Raw genomic sequence first — 13613 nt, forward strand, 5'->3', positions numbered from 1 at the left:
AGCATTGTTGCCTCACAGCTGCAGGTTCTCAGGTTTGCTTCTTGGCTGGGGTGCCTTCTTTGTGGTCTCTTTATCTTCTCCCTGTGTTTGTGTGGGTTTGCTTTTGTGTCCTCCCATGTTACAAAGACATGTCTGCATTATTTCTTCCTGGGCCTCTGCTGAATTTTTTATGGTTCCAAGTCAAACTGTCCTGATTAACAAATGTTAAATAAAATTGACAGGCATTTGAATTTCAGACTTCAGGTTTCTGAATGTTTAAGTCCTTGCATATTTGATGGTGCAGTGGTAGTATTGTTGCCTCACAGCTGTAGGTTTTCTGGTTTGATTTTTGGCTGAGGTGCCTTCTGTGTGGAGTCTGCATCTCCTCCCTGTGTTTGTGTGGATTAGCTCTGGTGCCCTGTCATTTCACAAAGACGTGTCTGCAGTATTTCTCCCTGGGTCTCTGCTGAAAATTGTTTTTATTCTGTCAGCAGTAAAATTGACAGACTTGAATTTCAGACTTCATGTTCTTCAGAAAATCCATAGTAACACAACCGTAACACAACCTTTTATTCTAGCAATTTTCTAAGTTTATAAGATGAATATTTGAAATTTGTCCCTATTTTTGGGACTGTATTCCCTCATTATTGGCTTTGTCCAGGTTTTTTGTGCTAAGGTTGACAGCTATGGCAAGAACTGAATTCACTGAATGTTTGAGGGCTGTATTCCCTCATTACTGGGTTTGTCCAGGTGTTTTGTACTAAGAGGTTGACAGCTGTGGTGAGAACTGAATTCACTAAATGATAGCCATTTAAGTTTCAGTCTTCCTCTTTTACAAAGCAGCTGATTTGGCGTAGTGGTATGTTGCTCTGTTTTTCACAGGGAGCTTGGCAGTAAAATGTATGGTTTTAGCAACTTTCCAAGATTATACAAGCAATGTTTGTGTCCCTGGTTTTTGGGCTTTTGACCCCCCCCCCCAATACATTTTGGCTTTTCCAGTTTTCTTGTGCTCTGAAGTTGAGTATTGAGTAGATTTTACAAGGAGCTGAGAGCTGCAGGGGAACAGAAGTTTAGTGCTGCTTAAGTGAAGTTGGTTTGCCTTGTTAATAGCACAACAAGTTGTGTACTTGCCTTTGATGCAGAAGGCTGTGGGTTCTACTCCTACAAGGGGTGGATGCTGCTGTACTGAGTATGTTCTCCTTGGTGAAGATACTAACTATGAGTCCGTTATCAGTTTGCCATCCATTTCCTCTTGCAATATTACTAGCTTATTCATTTCCTCTTGCAATATTACTAGCTTATCATTTTTTTAATGTAATATAGGCAATTTATTCCTGAGGGGCAACAGGCACTTTATTTTTCGATGAAACCATGAAATATAAAGGTGTTTGCTAGCAGCAACCTCTTCATTAGTTACAGATTTCTTTAATGTGGAATTATTTAGATGACTTTTACTTCTTCAGAAATAGTGCATATTTACTGATAATGGACTGTAGAATTGTGCATATTTACTGATAATGGACTGCAGAATTGTGCATATTTACTGATAATGGTGGACTGTAGAATTGTGCATATTTATTGATAATGGTGGACTGTAGAATTGTGCATATTTACTGATAATGGTGGACTGTAGAATTGTGCATATTCACTGATAATGGTGGACTGCGGAAGTCTGAGTAGACTTTTATGATAAATGTTTTGAACTGGGCAGTTTTGTCATTTTGGGTGCATGCATTTTGTTTCATTGTTTACTGGAAAAATGTTCAAAACAAATTTAAAACGCCCTCTAACAACTGTAATATATTGTACAAGGAATATAATTTAGTACAATGAGGAAGGTGTATCAAAGAGCACATGTATGTTTCATATGCAAGGGGCCTATGATTTGAAAACAGCCCAAAATTAATCTTTATCTGCCACTGGCAAAATGTATTTTCTTTGAATGTGGGTTTCAATGCTGTTTCAATGAATGTGAGTTTCAAGGGCAGAGAAGTTTTAATGCTAAGTTTTCATTGTGAGACTACATTGCTTTGTTTAGTAGATGACTTAATGTTTGTGCTGTAAAATACAAAATAAAACTTTCAAATGAAGTCCAACTCATCATACAAGTAAAGCAGTATGCACATTAGTGTTTATGGTAAATGGAGTGAAATAGCCAAGTAATGGTTCATTGGAATGGCTGCAGAGGCTCCATTCAACCGTGATTTTGTCAGGGGGGAAGGGCAGCAAACTCAGACAGGCCCAGCTGAACTATACCTCCCAACTGTCCAGATTTTCAAAGAATGAATAGATTTTTGCTTCTTATTTTTGGTTTGTTCTTCATAAAATTTGTAGTTTTCTGGCAAATCATTTAGAAATTAAGTCACTAAATAGAGTTTCATACTTCATAACCTTCAGAAAAATGCATGCTAAAGTAAGAACTGTTATTCTATCAACTGTCTCAATTTATACAAGAGCAATTTTTAGTACTGTTTATATGTTCCCCCAGTATATTTGGCCTTGTTCAGATTTACTGCATTAACAGGTTGAGAGGTACATGCAAATAAATTGCTTTATAGAATTAGGCATAGCCAACCTCTCAACTGTCTCCGATTTTGGCTTAAAATGTTGCTCTTCCCCCTAATAATCCCTCCGCAAAATAGCAATTTTGGAAGAAAACATGGAGGGTTTACAATTAAGAAATAACTAATAAAGTTATAGATTACTTGAAATGCATGTAGATTCTTTTATTTTGTCAGCTGCTCAAGTTAGCAGTACTAATATTAAAGTGTCCCTTCTTTGACAGGTTCCCAGCTGTATTGTGTGGCTATTTTATATTTTTGCATCACATTTGGTCCATTTTTCATAAAATTGTGTTTTTTGGCAAATTAGTGACAAATCACTAAAGACTGAAGTTAGAAAATAATGACAGACATTTGAGTTTCAGATTTTATACCCTTCAGAAAAGTCATACTAATGCAAGACCTATTCTATTATCTTTCTAAGTTTATTAGAGCAATATTTAAAAATTGTCCTTATTTGTGGGCATTTGTCCCACTTCTGTTATGGCTTTGTCCAGATTTCTTGCTCTGAGGTTGAGAGGTATGACACATGTGTCAGGGCCATCACAGTCAGCCAGAGACATTTCAAATTGTGACATACTTGTTGCACTCCACTCCACAATGTACTGACTCTGGATGTGTCCAAGCAAGGCAAGGAGTAGTTATGCAGTGTAAATGTGCAGTGCCCCCCCCCCCCCATCCAAGGTAGACACAAGTACTACAGTGGCTTTTCATCTGTCCTTGATTTTGCAGAAAGGTCTGGTTTCTGTCATATTTTTGTACTGTTGATTTATGCTTATTACTCAAAGTGCCTGTTGCTCTCTGTTTAAGTAGCAATGCTTTAATGACCATAATGTAAGCTTGTCTGAGATTGTAAGATGCAAGTAAGCTTTAATAAGCATACTGTTAAAGAATTGCCAACATTGAAAGCCTTTCTGTTGTTGCCATGCAGAGAATACTTGACTAGATAATGTGTAAGCCTTGGGTGTTAAAGGACAGGTTTCCATTATTTTAAAAAGCTCATTACACTTGTTGGAGACTTCCAGTCATCTCTACAGACTTTACCCGTAAACTAAACAGAATACCAATCATGTGTTGTCCATAACCTGTATAGTAATCCTTTAAGCAATGTATCTTGAGCTTGTTTCTTGTTTGCTTTTCATTTTTTACTTACATGTTTTCCCCATGAAACAAGTAGATAGTTGTCAGGCAGCAGGTCTTTTTTGGATAAGAAACATTTTTACAAGTGGGGGCATCACAGAGATTTCTACTTTCAGCATGTTACTTGGCACTTTAATAAAGCTGAATATAAATTATAATTAGAACTGCCTTGCAAGGAGAAGTGGTTTGAGTTGAGTGCTTCTCGTTTTGCTTGTACTTGATTTTGACTGGTATTCCAGTAATGTATTTAAAAAGTAATTTATTTTTTCATGCCTCACAACCTTTTGTTTCCATCTAGATATTAAGTAAGCTGTCATGCAGCCAATGCATTGAAATATTTTTATTTTTCTACACTTATTTTTGTCTTGATTGGACTCTCATAATGATGGTTTGCCACCCAGGGCAGCGTATTTAATTAAAGTTAGTTGTTGTGGTTTTGAGCATAGCTCCTCCCCTTTCTGGTTGGCCACACCCCTTCCCTTGACCCCACCCATTCAGCTGTCTCCTGCAGCCCCCCTTTGATTTGAAGTCACCAGCCGCCACTGATTAAAACTGACCACCAACCTTTCAGAAAGTCTATGAATACAACTCCAGCTAGACTACAATGTATGATGCTCAAATTGCAAAAGTACAATGTTTACACAAAAGGTAAACTTTTTTATCTTGCTGATACTTTATCCAGATCACCGAGAAAAAACACAGAATAGCATAATGATGAGCAACTTACTTTGAGGTCACGGAAGTGAGACATTTTTCTTCTACATGTCTTGATGAGCTCAGAACTCACACAGCATCATATCCAATTCTCCAGAAGCTAAACCTCTTTATCAGTCAAGGATGGCCTTCAAAGCAGTCGTGTTTACCAGTAGAATTGCCAAACTTATTTTCCATACAGAGATGAGATTTTGACAGACAATGGTATCATCATGAAAGGTCCTAAAGTGATTGTTCTGAAGTCCTTGCAACAAGACTACATCAAGATCTTGCATCGTGGCCACTGAGGAACTGATTCTATCAAAAGAAAGGTGAGAGGTCTAGTATTTTGGCCTTTTATGTCAAGAAATATTGAGAAAGTACTTTCATCTTGTTCAGTATGTAATAGTACAAAGCCATACCAACAGAAAGAACCACTTTACTTAAGCCAGATTCCTGAATTACCTTTGTCAACAGTAGCCACAGATACCACAGAATGGTCAGCATTACTTAGTGCTAGTAGACTCTTACTCAAATTGGTTTGAGATTAACCTACTTCCCAATCTAATTCCCAATATTGTTATTACTAAGTTGAAGCAACATTTTCTGTCCATGGTAGTCCACAGAGAGTTATTTCTGACAACAGTGCACAGTTTACAAGTCAGCAGTTCAAGAAATTTGCAGAAGAGTGGGACTTTGTTCTTATTACTAGTCCTGAATACCATCAGTCAAATGGCTTAGCTGAACATGCAGTTCAAAGTGCAAAACAGCTGTTAGAGAAATCCAGACATGTCATTACCGATGTTTTTCGCAACTCGTTAAATCTCAGAAACATTCCTCGTGATAATTATCTTGGTTCATCTGCCCAGAGACTTATGTCAAGACAAAGCAGAACCACACTACCAATCAGCAGTAATTTGTTGGTTCCAAATGCTAAGAACAACAAAGCAGTAAAAGTCCAACTGTTGAAAAAGTATTGTCCCAGAAATCTTAATATGATAAAACCAGCAAATCACTCCGTTCTTTACAAAAAGGGGAGATAGTGAAGATGCAGACATCAAAAGGTTTTGATCACATCGGATTTGTAAAATGTTTGTGTCAAGGACTGAGATTGTACATTGTGGAATCACAAGGAAGGGAATTCAGACGAAATCAGAAGCATTTGTTAGTGTCCAAACTAGTGTTACAGCATCTTGCCTGTGACAAAGACTCTAGTTCTCAAAGTGACTTGTCCAATGTTTCTGTTCCGGAGAACATTCTGTCAACAAACCAGAAAATCCCTGAAACTCCTCAAGCAGAACATTCCCCAGTGACTGACCCTGTTGCTAAACCCAGTCCTAACTATTATGTCACACATCTCGAAACCTAGTTCCAGATACATGGCAACCTGGACATGACTGTTGTTTTTCTTTATTAGTGTCTGTATAATTGCATGCCTATTCAACTGTCATTTTTTTATAAGAGACAGTTCAGTAAAGATGGGGGATGTAGACCAGAGTGTGTGATATACCTTTAAGAAGCTTTGTAGTGAGTCAGCACATTTATATAAGTACTGAGCATGTGCAAGTAAGAGTGCCATTTTGAGTGAGCAGCCAGAGTTTGAGCATGCAAGTATGTAGTCAGTCAGTTAGTTAGTTCATTTAAGTTTAATGTTCCTGCCATTCATCCTTATGTAGTTGTATACAGTAAACAATTTAAAAAAACACCCAAGCCTCAATGTCTTCTTAATGCACATAAGAAGAGTAACAAATATGAGTATGAACTTTATGAGGAAGTAGGGAAGTTTTAATGAGCATTTAATAATAAAGGGATGCCTGTTGTAGTGGATAATTGTGCATGCGAAGAATCGTATGAGAGCTCTATAGTAGTGGGCAGAAGTGGAGTATGGAGGAGTTTGTAGTATTACTGGAGGGTGGAATGAAGAGGACATTAAAGCGAGTATGATGGTTTTAGGGTAAATAGTGTTTAAGTGCATCTGTTTGTAGTGAAGATATTTAAGAGTGCTGTGTGTTTGGATAAAAAACACAGTAGTAGAAAGAAGCAGAACGTGATGAAATACTTTTATCTGACATTTTTCAAACAATAAATAAAACAGAATATGAAATTCCAGTATGTGTTCCTGTTACAGAGGAAAGTGGGATATGTGTCTTTAAGTGGGAGAAGATACATGAAAGGAGGGGGTGGTGAACAGGCCAAAGACAGTATACTAGGATGTGGGCATGGCCAAGGCAGACTTCAAGGAAAACACTTAACTGAATGAAAATACCAGTTTATGAAGGCAGGGTCTTTTTAGAATAATCGACCCCCCAATCTATGCAATATATGAATGATTCTGCTAAGGTCTTTTCTTTCATAAAGCAGTAGAGATCTAATGGGAGTAGCACCAGGGCTGGTGTTAGCATTTTGAGGACTTCCAGCAAATGTCAAGTTGGGGGCCCCTGGACACTTCCAGTCTAAGTATCACCATATCACTGTCACCCCTCCTATCCATCTTTTTAGATCATTCTGCAAACTTTTAGGAGTAGTACACACAGACTGATCAGTTGCTACAATGCTGTTAACTTACAACAAGCCTACATACCACACTAGGTTGGTCCATCTTGCAAAGGGACATTCACAGTTACTAGCTTGTCATTGCAACAATGGTACATTACAAAAAACTGTAGGTACAGGGCTGGACTAAGGTGAAACAGAGCCCCAGGCACTCCCTAGTGTTTCAGCTCCCCAAAAAAAAACACATGCACATCCTCCAGTGCTCCCCTCTGTTTCTCCCCCATCTTGGGCTTCCCACACCATGCACATTACTTTTTCTTCCATTTCTCACATTTTTACCTTTTTCTTCAGCTTTTTTTCAAGAAGCCATAACTTTATATATCATCTGAAGTGCTTTTTAAGTCTTTTTTAATTTTTACACAACCTTTTCATCCAATGATGGCTTGAATAGAAATTATGACCAAGGAGACATTCCGTGTTGCTGTTCACTTTTAGTTTTCCTTGCGTCCTTTCAACATACCTTTCTGGACCAAGACTGCACAGTAAAAAACATTTTGGCAATAATCTGATTAAGACATAAAGGTTGTAGATGCTCTGGGATGCATTTCAGAGCATTTCCCAACCTTTTAATCCAACACTAGCCTAAACAAAAATCATGAGTAACAAAAAGAGTTTCGGTCATATTTTTTCTTTCAATTAAGGCAGAAGTTGTGGCCAAGGCTTAATGTTCAAAGCTGACAAAATAGTAGCTCACAATAAACTAACAAGCCAATTGTGAGGAAACACAGCTCCTGTCTGGGAATAATGCCTGTCTCCCTACCCCCTTCCCAAAAAAGACAGTTCCTATATATCCATCTGGTGTTAGATTGAGATGAAAGCAGAGGCTCAAATGGCCACAGTCTTGTATTTCAAGTGACTGCTGTCATACAAATAAATAGCATGGCTCCTCAATCCTCGGTCCTATCCCAAAGGCAACCACCTGTATATGTGCCTGACGTTTGATTGTGAGGAAAGTGATACAAAATAATGATTGGTACTTTGTTGTTCCTAGACAGTACACTGCCCCTACAGGAGCTAAAGTAACTTTCTTAGTGCATCTGAGTTCTGTTAGAAAAGTAAAGGAAGCAATGACTATACAATCCCCAGCCCCCCACATAACTTACAGCAACTTTCTGTACACAAACATCTGAGCAGGGCTGGTTTTAGAATGGGTGCAGTTGAGAACAGAAGCCATTATTAGTTTTATCCTAACAGGGTCATAGTACAGCCCTATCTGGGTTAAACAGTAATTAGAAAATCAAAGCATTTTTTTCTCATTTTTCCATAACCAGAAACAGCTTTTGTGGGGCCTGCACACCGTCAAGGATAATTAGGGGAGCCCCCCCTGTATCCATTTATACAGTCTGGGGAGTGGGGTCCACCGGACTCCTAGAAGATCTAAGTGTCTGAGTGTTCTGTGATATACTGCATGCCTTACTTTTGAAATGTAATTACTTGTTAGCTGCATTTTTACTGATACCCAGAAGAATAATGTGTGTATCCTGGCATTACTGGATGTGTGCACTGATAAAAATCTGTGATATTTTTCATGAACACATGCACACACACACACACACACACACAAACACACACACACAAGTCACAGCAATACTAGTTTTGTACTTACTTCAGCAAATAGCAATTCATTGTGCAATACCAGATCAGTGACTGCTGCCTAGCAGTTATCAACCAGCAGGGATAAGTCATTTTACTTACATCATTGAGGATTATATAAATACTTGTTACTGTCCCTGATTTCTGATATTCTCTTTTTTGCCTCATAATTTTGCTTTGTCTTAATAAATCCAGTAATCAGTTTTAAACTTCTTGTTGTCCAGAAAATGCATGCTGATGCAAAATGTTTTATTCTAATAACTTTTAAGTGATTTACAGAAATATTTAGAATGTGGTCTTTATTTTTAGCCTTATTCTGCTATTAGTTATGGCACTGAGCAGAATTTTTCAGCAAGACTTTGCAGGTTATAATATCTGGTTTCTGATAGTATTTTTGAAACTACCTGAAACAGAAACCATCCCTGAAGTTCAGAAGCATTCGCTCTTCTTAAAATCCATGGTGTGACTGAGATCAGTCACTCTGACATGCTGATCTCTCTAGTACTTCCTTGTTCATGTTCATTACCAGCTTTATCCTAACAGTCATGTCACAGTCTTGTTCAAGTTAAAGAGTGTAATTGAAAATCAATAATTTTTTTCTCCTCATTTTTCCCAACCAACTGCAGCTTTCATGGGGCCCCCACCCAATCAAGGATGATTAAGCCCCTCCCCCACTCACACACAGCCACAGGTATTGCAGGTACCTAAAGCAGGCTATGTTTTAAGTTTTAGTGGAGAGAAAATGTCTACTTATATCAGTGATAAAATAATGGAAATGTGAAGCCTGCTACTTGACAAAACACTGTTACTATAACTAAGGATCTTTAAATTTTGAAGGAGATATAAATAAGCTGCAAGGAAAACCTTCAGCAGAGCACCATGGCACCACAATACAATTGTTAAAACCACAGATTTATTAATTAAAACTGTAAAATGCAGGAATAAAAATCGGTCCAATAAGCGCTTTCGGCTGATATATCCTTCTTCAGATCATATGTGAATCCTACTACAGATTCTATTTAAAACCCAGATGCCCAATCACAAATGTGGGGTGGACCACATATGCAAATGCAGACTCATAGTCTTAGTATTGATTGGAAGCATAGCAGCCAACTTCAGTTCTAGAAATTAGTCAACAGCCAGTAGTGAAGCATTCAGTGGTAACTTTCCTATTGGATAAGCTTCTTAGTTTTAACCAATTGTTTTCTTAGACATGTATCCCTGTGGTGATAGGCTACTATAGGACTCATTGAGTCCAATCATCCTCTTGTGGCTCATTGCCATGGCAACAGAAAGTGTATGTGACAACTGGTTTTAGCAGAGGCAGCAAATACGGCTCTGGAAGCTTTATAGCAGCAGTAACTAAGAAACACTGCATCATAATAAATAAACTTTGTAAGTTACATAGCCTCCTCAGGGCCCAATCCTTAGCTTCCTTGCTTTTAAGATAGGTCTTAATGGCACTACACTGTTTAAGCCTGGAGGACATCGTGCTCTTAATCTAATAATACAGTTAATTTCTCTAATTTCTGTCCTATTCTTTATATCATCTTCTCTTAGGCTAAGTTGAATACATTCCAGGACTTTAAATTTAAACACGTGTTGGATTATGAACAATGTGCATAGCAAGCGCATTGTTTAAATCAGCATTCCTTATGTCTCTCATATGACGTACAATCCGATCCTTAAGGTGCTGATCAGTTTTTTCTACATAGAAAGCTCTACATGAGCAGCAAGATGCCATATAGACAAGATGTTGACTAGTACAATTTGCAAATACATCAAAAACATAGGCACAATTGGAGATAGGGCGAATAAAAGTGTTGCTGCTGTTAATGTGAGTACAAACTTTACAACAATGGCATAGGAAAGTGCCTTTTCTTACCAGGGTGTCTGGTCCACCCCACATTTGGGATTGGGCTTCTAGGTTTTAAATAGAATCTGTAGCGGGATTCACATATGATCTGAAGAAGGCTATATCAGCCAAAAGCACTTATCGTACCAATTTTTATTCCTGCATTTTACTGTTTTACTTAATAAATTTGTGTTTTTAACAGTTGCATCGTGGTACCATGGTGGTCTCCCAAAGGTTTTCCTTGCAGTTTGTTTTGTTTCCATTAGCAGCTTTAGCAGCTGTAACAGTGATCGTTTTACTTACTACTTACTATGAGATATAAATAAGGGTTACTGTTACCCATCTAGTTTATTACATACACAAAATTGCTGTACTAGCATTTGTTGGTTTGACAGACATGTTACAAAATGTCAAGAAAACTTGCTGTGGTTGGGGGCCCCCCAGCTACCACAACGTTCACTGGTGCTTAAAGCTGGCTATGAGTAGCAGCTCCATTGCATGTAATAATAGTTTTTCCTGATCTTTACTGGGATGTGAGAATTTGCTGTGGGTACGTACATTCAGTTTGTGTGTGTGTTCTATTAAAACTGCATTTACTTAAATGTGTATAGTATTATACATTTTCATCTCTAATCCTTAATGGTATACTATATAGAAAGTGATCTGTTAGTCGACCTGCCATGATGATGTCATTTGCTATAAACATGCCCAAAACTGTGTAAACACCAGTGCAGGATGCCTCTCTTAATAATAACAGCTTGGCTTTTTCTTTAGATGTATGCATTAATGTCACTTGTTGACAATCATATTGCATTAATAATGTTATCGTTATGTAATCTTTCTAATGAGATGAAATTTTAATTTATTTTAGTTAGAATGCCTGCATGTTAGTACCACACGTTTTAAAATAAGCAGACTCTGATTGTATGAAGTTTGCATCTTTTGAAGTTTTTAACATAGCTGAATGTTTTGAATATGTTCAACATCGTTTTATTATTCAACATCTTTTTATTATACAAATGCTTGTGTATGTAGCATCATTTGCATATCCGTGAGCACATTTCCTGTTTCTCAAGTGCCAGTTTTCCTGACTCATTGCTCTGAAATGATTTTATGTTATTTTTTAGCTGTTTCTGAAAAATGACAAAACAGAAAACAGTAACTTATCGATATTCAAGTGATGTTACATGGAAATGCATTTGCATAATTTGAAGAAAGCAAAGACGTTATACATCAAAACTCTTGATGCTGTTAGCCATATGTACTGTTTTTTTTTATCTTAGAATTTTTATTTCCTTTACTTTTTCCCAATTAGTTCTCCTTTTATTTCTGTTATAAGATGAGACCAGATCTTCAAGCAGCCATCAAGTTTTTTCCACTCTTGGGTCCTTATTTCCATCAGTTGCCCTGGTGTGTGATCTCACCAATATGCAGACCTCTTAAATGTTCCTATTTTGGAGGGGTGTTCCTATTTTCAGACCTTATTTACTCCTGCACAAGATGGCCCTCTTTTTCAAAGTATGCTCCTATTTTCAGGCTTGATTTGCCTCTTCACTGAATTTTCTGAATCTCTGTCATCATATATGATTTTTGAAGCTGTCTAGTACACATAAAAGAACACAATGTGACCAACACACTACTGACAATAATGATTAAAGAAAGAGGACGTACATCTTACGTCTCCCTTTCTGAAGCAAACATAAATCGCCTTATATAGTAGAATTTTACAATAAAGTTCATTAAAGTCTACAGATTTTATATTATCTCTGATAATGTGCTTATAATTTTCCATCATTTTTGTCACACTCTGTTTTTTAAACATGTTACTGAGTCATTTCCCACATTCCCGCTGGAAGTGGGAAGAGTTATGCAGTATTTAATATTCAAATTTTATTCTAATTGGATGCACAGATCTTTGGCTCAAAGTTCCTACCCTCGAAGAACCTTTGTTTCTATTTTCAATGTCTGCAGGTTGACCAGTATGGTGAAGAAGTTTGCATTGTTGGCCCACTCAATGCGTGCATGCCTGCCTGCCTGCATCTACCTATATGTCACCCTTACTGTAACACCAGGTGTTGTTTAATAGATTTGTATGGGGCATGACCCCAGTACTCCTGATGCAATCTCCTAGACTTTCCTTCTCCTGGAATGGATTAGGCAGCATTTGCAGCGGTATACTGAAATTTTACTGGTTTACTACCTCATGTTCTTATGAGCAAGTGAGATAGAAAGAAACAGAAATAAACAGAGAAGGAGACAGTAAGAGGTGGAAGGAGAAAGAGAAAGAAGAGAAAGGAGACTCAGAGAACAAAAAAGAAGATGGTGTTATGGGCTCTGTTATATAATTCCTTTTAGATCACTTAACGCGACTCTTCATAACATTGTGCTGTCCACATCTTCATTGGTACAGTACTGAATTTGTTTGAGAATTTGAGAATTATATTTTCTGTTGCTGTTTCTTTGCATTTGAGTTCTTCCCTTGTTGTGATTTTTTTTTTCTTTTACTGTGAAATTTGTGTGTTTTGCTATTGTACACTTTTTTTAGTTTGTTTCAATTATTTATTTTCATTCTTCCCTTTCTATGTGGGAAGTCAAGACAGCAATACTTGAGGTTCAGCATGTCACAGTTTTTTTTTAATTTTAGTGGACAGTGGACACTACTTCAAACTCAGAAGCAGCAATGAGACACTACTGAAAGAAAATCCTATTGAAGCAATGCCACAGAGATGCGAAACAGTGGGCTACGCTGTGGTATTCCATAAATGTACAGTCAAAAAAGTGGGACTATAAAATACAGTTTAAGGCAAGCCTCAAAATATGACATAATGACCTTAGTAAGACTACTGTTTTTCAATATCTTTAAAAGCAATCGTGTAAAGACTTTCAAAGGAAATGGTGATTCCTTGCAGGTGATGCATGCATCAACAGCAGTAGAATAGCACTATAGAAGAGGCAAAGAAAAAGCAATTGAATTAGAAAAAATGCAGTAAGTGATATGATATTCACAGCTTACTTTTTCTGTTCAAAACACCATGACCATGCTGGTCTACTGCAGCCATTGCTGCTGTCCTGGACTATGAACAGACAAATTCTAGATGTCCAGTCACTGAGAAAAGTAGCGCATGCTTTGAGGACAGCTCTCACTTGGGTGGGATGTGGGCCTTGGAAGCCATCTGACTTGTTGCAGTTGCTAAGGGGTTTGTAAGGACTTCCTGAATGAGATGAATGAGCTTTAACTG

The sequence above is a fragment of the Protopterus annectens genome, chromosome 1.part0 (genome assembly GCF_019279795.1).
Source record: "Protopterus annectens isolate FY-2018-M chromosome 1.part0, PAN1.0, whole genome shotgun sequence".
NCBI lineage: Eukaryota > Metazoa > Chordata > Ceratodontiformes > Protopteridae > Protopterus > Protopterus annectens.